This window comes from Diadema setosum, chromosome 12 (assembly GCF_964275005.1).
Source record: "Diadema setosum chromosome 12, eeDiaSeto1, whole genome shotgun sequence".
NCBI lineage: Eukaryota > Metazoa > Echinodermata > Echinoidea > Diadematoida > Diadematidae > Diadema > Diadema setosum.
In genome coordinates this window covers 2,269,289-2,281,774 of record NC_092696.1, presented here as the reverse complement: position 1 = coordinate 2,281,774, position 12,486 = coordinate 2,269,289, and the positions used below count along the sequence as shown (strand labels likewise).

The window sequence follows — 12,486 nt, the reverse complement described above, 5'->3', positions numbered from 1 at the left end:
CTTACAGCACTCCATCAAATGTCAACATTCCATCGTGTGAATATATGCACGAGTCTCACTAGCTTTGAGATACACCAGAATGATGTCAAGCGAATATAGAAACATATGAAAGTAATTCTGTTATGTTTCGCATTATTTCAGTAATTAGTGTCCTACTTGAAAAGCGTAAGAATGAAGGTCATGTGTGAGAAAGAGAGCGAAGAGAGGGGGGGGGGGGGGAGAGTGGGAGAGCTGGCTAGCTGGAGATTGTGTAGAGTAAAAGTTGGGAGGAAGCTGTGATAAACGCGTTTGCCACGACCTTGCCTGCACTACTGGCGCCGTGATAGAAGGTTTTATCAAAGGGAAAATTCAGTCGAAAAATAAGGTAGTCTGATAAAGACAAGGAGTAAAATCTTACGAGTTCAAGGGTTAAAATTTGGGTTGAAAAAATGAAAAAGGAAAAAAAGGAAAAAGGAAAAACTGGATGCAAGGTGTAAGGAGATGACATGCTCACTTCAGTAGATTTGATCCGATGTATTCTTAATGTGAAAATATATTAAATGTAATTGAATATATGTATGAATATATATACATTGTATATACATATCAACATATACATATTAATACATAGACGTACATGTATATTGCACATGTATATATATACATATATAAATATGTGTGTGTGTGTGTGTGTGTTTGTATAATGATAAGTAGAGTTTCATATTTATACATAAAATTTATATATATATATATATATATATATATATATATATATATATATATACATGTGTGAATATGTGTGTGTGTGTGAACGTGTGTGTGTGTGTACACACTTTGCAAGCTCTGGAAAACCATATTATTGTGTAAGATACCCTAGTACATAATAACATGTATCAGTTAAAACGCGCAAACACCTGTTTACAATTAAGATGTGCAAGTATTTCTGTTGACCAACAATCCGTCTATGCTTCCCAACAAACAGCACACGAAACACTACATGTTAAACACATATTCAAATTACTGACAGCCAATAAAGAAAAATACTCGATCATCGCTTTGTGTTCACCAGTTCGTCATTTTATTACCAGAAGGACAGAACAACACAAATTTCGGTTTTATTTAGGAGTGAAGACAGTGCTGCAGGGGCGGATCAAGGAATTCCGTAAAGGGGAAGCGCCTTTGCAAAATAAAGGGGGGGGGGGGGGCACATGCACCCCTCCCCCGAAAAAAATACAATAAAGGGGTCGCGCGCCACTTGGACCCCCTCTGGATCCGGCACTGGTGCTGGGCTGTTGGCTGTGCCAGAAGCATCATCAGGCAGCAACACTCTCGATGCTCCAGTGCAGAACTGTTGAACTGGTGTGTACTGGAGATCAGGCATGCGAACGTGTTGAGTATGCATCGTATATGAATTAGTCGTCGTCGACTATTGTGTCCTGATAATAGAAAATGAATAAAGAAAAGGAAATACTATGAAGTCAATTCTCATATGATTTGGGAGGATTCAGGAATTCCAAAAGGGGGAGGGGGAGGGGTTGTCCCCCTCTCACAGTAAGGAGGTGGTTTTTTTATATCCTTGTTATTTATGTTTGTCATCTTTCGATTTCATGCACACTTTTGGTATTAAAAGATAGAGGGGGGGGGGGCAGAGCTCCCTTGGATCTGCTACTTCATTGTTATTAACAAGTTTGTTAGTCAAATAATTTAATCGAAATCATTCAATTCCATCCATCATACTCTGTTGTTTAAAAATTGAGAAAATTTCTTACGATAATATCGACCACCACTTCTCCAACTTTCTCCACTACTACCGATGCGACTTTTACCAGTATTAACTGTTGAAAAAGGGAAAGAAACGCTGTGTTATTAAAGGGGTGGTATAGTATTGGTTGAGATGAGGATTCAGCTTTTAATTTTTGAGAGAAACTTGGTAATGATTTTAAAAAATAACAAAGAGCATACAATTCTAAGAGGAATTCAGAGTTTATTCGATGAAAATCGGCTTTGAAATGGCTGAGATATCCAAAAGAAAAAGTAACACAAAACAATCCTAGTATCACTTTATTTTGGATATCTCTGCCTTTTCAAAACCAATTTTCATAAAATAAACTTTGAATTACTCTCAAATTGTATGCTCTTTATACATTTCATAAGAGGTATTTCATAGTCTCGCAAAACGCAGGAAAACCGAAGCCTCATCCAGCTGTACCGGAACTGTACCATCTCATAAAGTATTGTCATGGAATCAATCGTCGAGTTCATGTGACCTTTCAGTTCTGTGACGGAAAATGAATGTTTCTGAGAGTGCATGTCCTTCCTTGCATATAATACGTATGTGTATATTCATACTCTCAAATAATAGCCTTTTTAAGGGCCCCCTGAGTAATGTAAGGCAATCTCTACACGCCAAAGTAAAAAGTATACAATTCTTTGTCTGGGAAAAGTGTTTCTGATTGATAAAGATGATTAAGGATGCCTGGAAGTCAACTTTGGAACAACGGGCATTCGTTTTGAAACAGCGTGTGAAGCGAGGGGTTTTATCTACATTATTTACATTTTACAACCCTCGTTAAAGATTGCACTTTGTAGTAGAATATTGACCTATCCTTGCTCTTTTAGCAATATTCCAAAATCTGTCAGATTGAGATACCTAAATCTCAGAAAAAGAAAATCCCATAAAAAATTCCCCTTTCCTATAAACATTTGACTGCTTGAATAGCTAAACAGGATGAATATACACACACATACACACACACACACATACACACACACACACACACACGCACACACACACATAAGAATTAGGGCAAACACTTGCAATGGGTGATTTTTTTTTTTTCAATTTGAAAACTGATCTGGAATAAAGCACCCGAGAATTCCTCTTAAATTCTTATAGTCTTTATGTTTCTGGGTATAGGCAAGATATGAATCGGCATTGGTGGAGGTCCGGGGCCACTAAGATTTGATATCGCACTACCATCTGTGCATGAATGAATTTAGTAAGCATAAATTACGTACGTTATTGGATACTTACATCAAAAATGTCCATTCTCTTTTTGTTGTTAAGACCTGTATAAACGATGACGCAAGATTTTTAGAGTTCATTGATGCATTATGCATGAGAGCAATCATTTCTCTCTCCTTGTACATTTATTACAAATTGTTTCTTCTGTATTTTATTTAATATTGGCGACACAAGATAAAGGAAACAAATGTCATTTTAACTGTAAAGAAAAGCTGACCAAAATTGTATAAAGTAGAGGCCTAATGATATAATTGCTTAAATGGGCTATACAATGGGCATAACAGATTTCAAAAGGTAGTCAAACCGATCGGAAATAAGTAAAATAGACAATGGGTATTTAAAGGCTAAAAAGGGGGGCCTGTATGAAAAAGGTGTGCTATAACCATGATAAGAGCAAATATGAATGAATTGAAAATACATCGATTGTTTTGCTTTATGTCGAGGGCAGTATCCGAATCTGGACAATTCAAGTCCTTGAGGGTTTTGCAGCCAAAATCTGTTCAAAATTCCTATATATTTCCTAATAAATGGTAAAAACCCTCGAAAATATATGAGTTAGAGAGGAAATAACACAGCAGCCTGGGGCTTGAAAATGGAGATTTTCTATGCAACATATTTAAAAAATCACAGCTTTGAATAAAAATCATTTGTCAAAATGTACTTAAAAAAGAACTAAATTCAGAGGGCGCTGTAAGATTATCAATACATTTAATAGAAACACGAAACATGATAAACATAAAATCAACTTGAACATCATAATTTTAATAAAGAATAAAAACAAACATGTTTGATAATTGTCAACGGTCTCTATAAGATTTGTAAAATTTTCATATTATTCATTGATATATTATGAACTTAGTTAATAATAACTAATAAATAAGCTGCTTATATTGGGTCATAAAAAGATTTAATGTATAAACGGTTTTCATTATCGTGATTAACAAATCCACAATTTAGCCTTGTTTTTTTTATTGATCTGGACTGACTGATTTTCAGAAGATAGAAGGGAAATATATTACATTGCTTATTTCTGGTGTTAAAGTGTTAAATCTGGCCACCAACATCTGATATTTCTATAATATTATATTACCCAATATATTGTTAATTTTGGAAAGAAAGAATGAGGTATCCCTTTTTGTTTTCAAGGGTTCTGAATCCTAATTTGGACGAGGCAACTCTAGCATCCTTAAAGGTTGTGAGATATCCAAAATGACCGCCAAAATGACCAGTTTGAATATACAATTAAAAAAAAACACCTTAAGACCGTAAAATGTTGCATTAGCCAGATTTGGATTCAGTACCGTCGAAATAGGGCAAAGCCCATCAAAAAAATTTGGCGGACAGTAAAAGAAAGTTCAGCCTCTGGCACCCAGACGAGAAATAATTCTTTAGAAGTCAACAAAAAGTAAATGACATCTTTTAGTTATACGCTATTATAGACGAAAGCACATAACCATCATCTTCTTCTGGATTGTACCTTCATCTTGATAGATGAAGTACAATTAAATCATTTATTAAATTGTACCCCCTAATTTTAATATTTATTTTCTTAGTCGTTTCTTATTTATTCATTTATCTCCTTTTTAAAAAATTCTTGTAACACTTTCATCGCTGTATAGTCATACACCCAGGCAAAAGACCCACAGCATTATAACTTGAGGCTACCGCACTGCAAAAAGTCTGGTGTTAAGTATGAAACACCGAGCAAGTGCAAATTTTCCGGTTCCCACTTGTGGTGTTAAATTGTAATCTTCGGGTGTAAATTCATGTTGTTTTTCTAGATAGGTAATCATTTACTGTTCTTCTTGTTGATTTGAAGTTCAGCAAGATTAACGATACATTTCTGATAAAGTAGGACCCGACTTGATTTTTGAAAAAAAAAAAAATGTAAATGCATTTATACCACAGTAACAATTGGTGTGGTCTCCTAATGACACTGGGCAGGTGCTGAACCACGGAATTTAACACCAGCAGTATCAAATCAACACCACGTAGTGTCATAATATCAGCGCAATGTCAAAATATCACCAGCTGCAGTGTCAAACTAACACCACGAAGTGCGAGGTGAACACTTCTCATACCATCGGTATGGTCCTCTATTGACACCTGATTGGTGTTAGTCTAATACCCATGGTGTTAAATCAGGGACCCCCTCCCTGGTTAAATCTAGCACCGTTCTTTTTGCAGTGCATGATACTCGTATTGATTGTAAAGAGAAGTACAGAACACGTATAATTATAGCTCAAGAGATGATACACAAAATGGCTTTTGAAGAAAGTGTGCTTACTTACCGAAGTGGTTTATGAAGAGCTTACTGACACGGTAGTTCGACAACAATTGCTAAATGAGAAAAAAAAATCATAGCTTGAAGTAATAATCAATGATACTCTAGTCCTACTTGTTTCCAGGCAGGTTTAAGTAGGCCCTTATATTGACACTCTTATATTGGTCTAGGCCCTATCAATAGTTTATTTGTTCCAAGGTCAACGGTTGATAAACCGTCACTGATCAATGTCAGCATGATAACATGCTCAATATGTACATTTTTATATATCATGCACTTCACTCCGTATGTTCGCATGTTCTCGGAGACGTCAAGAAAACAATAAGTAAAATGAATGAAAAAAGAGTTGTTTTCAACCTTGACATGAATCGGGATTTAAGAGATTGATAGTAATGTGAGATGCTTCTGACCAAAAAAGATCGAAAACTATTGCTACAGATTTTAAAGTGTAAAAACAGTCAGCAAAAGATGTGGACTTGCATGATTGCATTTCATTTTGTTACTTGTGTGAAGCGGAAATGAGTTTCTCATTATTCAATGAATAAGTTTCTGACAGATAAATGAAAGAAACGGACTGACAGAGAAAAGGTGAGTCGTTCTTTTGATAATTTGTTTACCAATTACGCCACTATGAATATTAAAGTATAATTAGACAAATAACATTGATTTCAAAGTATTGTACCAGCTTTTAGATATAAAAACTTGTTCCCAACTCTGGCCTTCTTGTGAGAAAATTCTACAACATCTTACCTTCTGTTTTTGACCTGAAGTGGTGACTGGTCTCAGGCATGGATCTTCAGGTAAGTAGCTGACGGAGAATCTGCGGTAAGTGTACAAAATTGAGATATTATATACCGACAGCGGTCTGACCGCTGTTATCTCAAATCTACACCCGATCTTAGGCTAATGTAAAGTCCGTCCGCAGAGCAATATTGGGCCACATGTTACTGCATCTACGTCAGCATGAACGCGGACGAATCGTCTTCCTTTTGATATTGAAGCCCCGCCCCTATGCCCTTTCCTAAGCGTGGTCCCCATTCAACTCATTTTAGCCTTTCAGGTAATATTTAACAGAAATGACAAGTTTGCCCATTCAATTTCAAATTGCACGTGACAGAATGAAGAGGTTGGACTTTTGCCATTCGATTGGCAAAAGAATACCTTGTACAAGTTTCATTATTATCACACTTGTTGTCCTCGGCTTTGTTGTATCATTGGAAAATTTGAAATCATGAAAATCTTCTAAGCTTTTTTATCAAACTCAATTACGAGCCTGTAACAGATATCGCTGTCACGCACCTTATCGTGATAAAGTGCTATTTTTCGTCGAAGAACTTTTTGTACTGATTTGATTGAGACCAACATAGCCCGAGTCACATTAACATCACGTCACATCAGTCACCAGCTCAAACACGAGTCCAGATAACTCTCTTCACGATCGTACCCCGAAGGGTAGGTCACGTTTTGCAAAAGCTGCCAATTTCTCCCTCGATCAGGATAATCTACAGGGAGTGTCATAATCAAACGTACTAAATATATATATATATTTTTAACCTAGTCTGGAAGAATGAATAGGCCTCGTGTTATCAACCCATTTTCGATGGTGAGAAATGGATGAAGAAGGTGATGCTGATGATAATAGTGAAAACACTAAGGGCTTTACAGACTGTTAGTCCTGAACCGAAGGAAGCAGGGCGGATTATCTAAAAAGTAAAGACGTTTCACTTTTTGTATTCAATTTTTCTATGACGTTGTATATTAATCTTTCTCACTTTGCAAGATAGTATATTGTATCTTTGTTTTGTTCTCATTTGCGCACTGACATGCAGAAGAACAGCCATCCCAGAGGTTTGTGTCGTGCTGAAATATGATGAATAAAACAAATGAATGAATGAATGAATGTATGGTAAATCCTACATCGATATGACTGTAATGGAAGCAAGAAAGGTTATTCGGTAAACGCGCGTCCTTCATGTCTTTATGACAACAATGTGCTTGAACCTGAAAGTTTGCTGAGTGAACACAACAGATATGATTAGTTTGCACATTCAATTCAAAAATGCACTTGACGGAATGAAGAGATTGGACTTTTGTAATCTGCATTATTGGTGAAAAATAGAAACTGCATAACAGCCAAACATGTTGACCTTGGCCCTGTATCTTTTGAAGACTTGACATAAGGATCTTCCAAGAACTTCTATCAATCATGACACGCAACACTTTAAACTATAGTGATAAAGCTCCATTTTTGGTCGGAAGGTGTTGACTTATTTGACAGTGATATATTGCATGACCTGAACTACAGAGCTTTGATCCAAAGAGCTTCTATTTTTTATTTGAGATTTTCCACAAAGCACTCAAATAAGTCTCCACAGTGTTTTGAACGATTAGAGAGAATGTAGATATCTAGGGTGATTATCAATTCTCACATGAATTATTGAATCTGAATGGCAGAATTTTGTACATTTTCATTTTGTAATAGACTGTGTCCTCGCGTAATAAAAAGATACATTGCAACACAACGCATTGAGATACTGAGGAGAACCGTCAACGTAATCGTCTTGAACGTCCATGGCGCAAATCCGAAGCTCCCTTACTTCAGTCTGTTAAATGGATGCAGGTACCAATCATTCACACAGAAGCAACAAAGTGACGCTCGACTGGAACCGTTGAAAAACTTCGATAACACTTACCAGAAGAATTATGAAAATATATCATTCATCAACATGCGTATAGCCATCTCTTAAAACCACTTTTGAGGAAAAAAAAAATCACACCACCCAAAACACTTACTTGAATTCCATCAGTGGTCGCCCACAAAGTGAATAAATACAGATTGGTCAGACAAACCATACACGACGAAGTTCCCACCGTCTCCTATAGCAACATAGCACTAGTCACATTAACATCACGTCACATCAGCTGCTTCTCACGCAGTCACCAGCTCAAACACGAGTCCAGATAACTCTCTTCACGATCGTACCCCGAAGGGTAGGTCACGTTTTGAAAAAGCTGCCAATTTCTCCCTCGATCAGGATAATCTACAGGGAATTACATAAGCAAACGTACTTAATAATTATATTCTTTAATCTAGTCTGGAAGAATGTATAGGCCTACAGTGTTATCAACAAGTTTTCGATGGTGAGAAAATGATGAAGGTGATGATGATGATAATAATGATAACAATAGTGACAGAAATTATAAATATGATATGGAAAATGTACGTAGCCGCTATTACAAAATGTTTCAAGGGCTTTACAAAAAAATAAGTAACATCTGAACCGATGGAAGTAGGGCGGATTAACGTTTCCTCTTTTTGTATTTTGTATTTTTTCTCTTTTTCTATGACGTTGTATGTTAATCTATATCACTTAGTAAGATTGTACGGTATTTTTGTTTTGTTTCGTTTTTATTCTTGCACTGACATACAGAAGAACAGCCAACGCTGAAGCTTGTGCAGTGCTGAAATGAGATGAATAAAATAAATGAATGAATGTATGGCAAGTCCTACATCCATACATGGAAGTAATGGAAGCAAGAAAGTTCATTCGGTAAACGCGCGTCCTTTATGACAACAACGTGTTTGAGCCTGAAAGTTTGCTGAGTAAACCCAACAGATATGATTTGTTTGCACGTTTGGAAGATAAGAAAAAGAAAAAAAAAGAAAAAGACAGGGAATAAAATTAAAAAAAAAAGCACAGACTCGGACAACATACAAACACGAGAGAGTTCTCTTATAGGAAAGGATAAGCTCCTTGTCGTTTGTATTATACGTGTATATAGGCGAAACTGTACCAAGCAAATAAAATGTTTCACACAGCCACGCTCGTTGACTTTGACAATGTCAAACAGTATCTTTGGATCACTTGAAATGTAAATAACCTTTCCAGGAATCGTATCAAGTCAACCTAAATCAGATATCACTGTCACGCAATTTTTTTCCCTTTTCTTATATTTAGTCATTGGCACAGACTAGTCATTATCATCATCACTTCATCTTGGGATTTTACAGTTTTGGATTTATGATGCCATAGCTAATGATATTTATGTTATTTATGAACTGTTATATATGCTTCCTTTCCTTTCTTATTCTTTTTCTTTCTTTCTTCTCTCTACCGCTGATCCTCCCTTTATATATATATATTTTTTTTTTCCTGGCAAGTTGACGTACAACTATAATGATTATATTTGTTAGCATTATTATATTTCAGAATCTGGGAAACGATTTTGTGCAATATTGGTGGACTTAGAAAGAAATTTATATGATATGATGATATAATCACTGATATCGTTTCTGCATGTGTTGATTTGTTTGCTGTGTTTTATTTCAGTGCGAGTTGGTTTGGGTTTCAGTTTATTACGGGCTGACGGGGGGCTGATATTGGGACGTAACAACAGGGAAAGTTTTTGAAGTTTTTAATATCATGCCAATGGAGTCCGTTTTTATGCAACGTTTTTACTGTTTTATACGATTGTTCTTTTAAGTTTAATTTTGCATACATGTCCGGTTATTTATTTATTAGTGCTATTCCGTGTTGTTCTTTTTTATGTATATATTGTATTTGTTATGCTTTGACATTTATATGTGAAAATCCCACGATGAGTTTCCTGTAATGCTTTTTATTGGACGAATAAAAATGAATTGAATTGAATTGAATTAAAAAACGTTGATAAAACGTTGCAATATCCGAGCCATCCCTCAAGTCTGGATCAAACAATGGGGCCCACCGGCATGTGACGGGGATAATGTCGGTGGTAAACTGTCAGAGGTAAAAATGCAAGGGGAATATTATCAAGGGTAAAATTATCAAGGGTGAAACTGTCTGAGGTGAAATATGAGGATAAAATTGCCAATGGTTAGAGTGTCAGCAGTAAAATCGGAACAAAGCAACAACAAAAAAAAAAAACCAAAAAAACAAAAAACAAAAAACGGGAGTAGAAATAAAATAAAAATAATTACAAAGAAAGACATGATATTTGTGTACCAAATCGGCTCTCCAAATCTCTTCTAAAATGTGTGTGTGAAAATAATTTCGTCTGTGATAATTATGTTACATTGTACAATATAAGGCATCAGGTATCCTGAATGTATAATCTATACAAACCTCCAGCCTGTCCGGAGAACAGAATTCCTGGCTTCGAGTGGTATACTGTCAACTTAACAGACACACAACGAAGCTAACAAGTTAGATTTCGTAACACCTTTTTTCCCCAAAAAACTTTTACTAACTGTTGGGATTCTTTCAAGACGGTAGAGACATTTCACCGAGAAAAAAATACTGATTATTATTTATGATCCCAATATCTTGTGTGTGGGTGTACCTATATAACACGTATGTTAGCACGTACGTAAATGTGAATGTATGTGTACAAGCGATTGTGTCTAATTAATTCATTTGACTTCACATGAATTCTAATACATATATCTTATATTATATGAAGTACAGTATTTTTTTATTGTATTGACAACCTAATAAAGGTTGCAAGAGAAAAGTTTAAGGTTGTCTGGCTTTGTTAATTTGTAAACACCAGTATGATTAACCTTTATATTTCATTTTGCCGAATAAATGTGTTCAGTTGATCTCAACCAATGAATGAATCAATGAAATCAATCTCTTTGGTTATGTTTGGAGTGGCGATCTCTTTCTCTATATAGCATTTCCACGAAAGGAGCTGCGTTAGTTGGTGAAAACAAACACACCTGTTCCATCTGCCTGATAATATATATTGTGAAAACATATCCTATGATTAAAAGCTAATTATAATTAGCTTTTATGTATCATTATATTTATTAAAGATATGAACAGTCTAAACACTTCATGAAAATTGTCCATGGCTGACAGAATGGAGTAAACCTTTGCCCCCTGTATTCTTGGTAATCTCTTGCAGAGTAAGATAAAATTTCGCATAGCCACGTTTCTTGACCTTAAATAATCATCTTGTATCTCTGGAACAATTGAATGATTACCAAGAACCGTTACCAAATTATTAATTGTTAGTGGCCATCAAGGTACATCATTAACGATATAAACAACAGAGGGACTGAGTTGACAGAAACACTAATTATCTGCATAACTTCTATTAAAAGTAGTATTAATCTTTGGGGTTTTTTGTTTCCTTTTACACTGAAATTTGGGTTACGTGTGGTATGAATGAGCAAAGTAGATACAGATATTAGGGGACATTACAATGTATCTGTACTGTAAGTATACAAGTACCGTTTTACTCTGTTAAACTAACTTTGTTTTCTTGATACGATTTATATCACTGAAGAAAGAGTGATGTATATGTTATTTTATTTCTTATTATCGAAAAATGGAATAAACTTGAATTTGAAATTTGAAATGTTGATTGTTGTTTTTATGTTTAAAAAGTATAACCATCCTCCTTTCTATTTTGATGATGTATTCCCATGTTTTTCATATTTTCACATTTACTCCACTCGTTCTCGGACTATGTTACCGGATTATTAAGTCTGTTTTATTAGGTTTACTAGTATAAATGAAAAGAATTCATTCTAGATTTAGCTATTTATGTCAAAGCGTTCTTGGTAGAAAAGTTAGCCATGGCTTAGTAGATATTCTCCCTGGTCCGTAACAAATCTTCAGAACAACGAGTCTTCAGAATAAGGAACCGTTTTCATTTTCGGATTAACGATCCTGAGGAATAACAAAACTTATTTCATTTTCGGATTAATGAACCTTCGGAATAACAAACCTCATCACATTTTCGGATTAAGGAACCTTCGGAATAACGAACCCTCGGAATAACGAACCTTCGGACAAAAGAAACTTCGGAATAACGAACCCTCGGAATAACGAGCTGTAACCAGGTTGTCATTGGCGTATACCAAGAGAAAATGTGTGTTCTGTTTCAATGCACGAATAGTGCATAAATCTCGTGTTTTCATTGATTATCATACTTTGTACAAAAGTATGCCTTATTAACAGAGAAATTTTGTGATGTTAGCACGATATGATCAGGTATTAGAGTCGATTTGGCCTCTGGCTTAACCAGACTCGCTGGCCTCATGGCTGGTAACATCTGGTAGTGCCGAACAATATCCTGAACACTGCCACCGTTTCAACAGTCCCTTACCGACCATCACCATCAACCATCAAATGTCAATATTTCATCGTGTGTATACATTGTATACGAGTCTTTCTAGCTGCATGTGAGATATACAGAATGACGTTAC

General features: G+C 35.6%; 1 long non-coding RNA gene across 1 annotated transcript; it reads right to left on the bottom strand.

Moving 5' to 3' along the window:
• Positions 1–1,107: 1,107 nt before the first annotated feature.
• LOC140235970 (uncharacterized) lies at positions 1,108–5,341 on the bottom strand. The gene is made up of 3 exons (XR_011901719.1): positions 5,296–5,341; positions 3,014–3,048; positions 1,108–1,415 (listed from the first exon to the last, which is right to left on the bottom strand). It is a non-coding gene; the product is annotated as an uncharacterized lncRNA (long non-coding RNA).
• Positions 5,342–12,486: the final 7,145 nt, after the last annotated feature.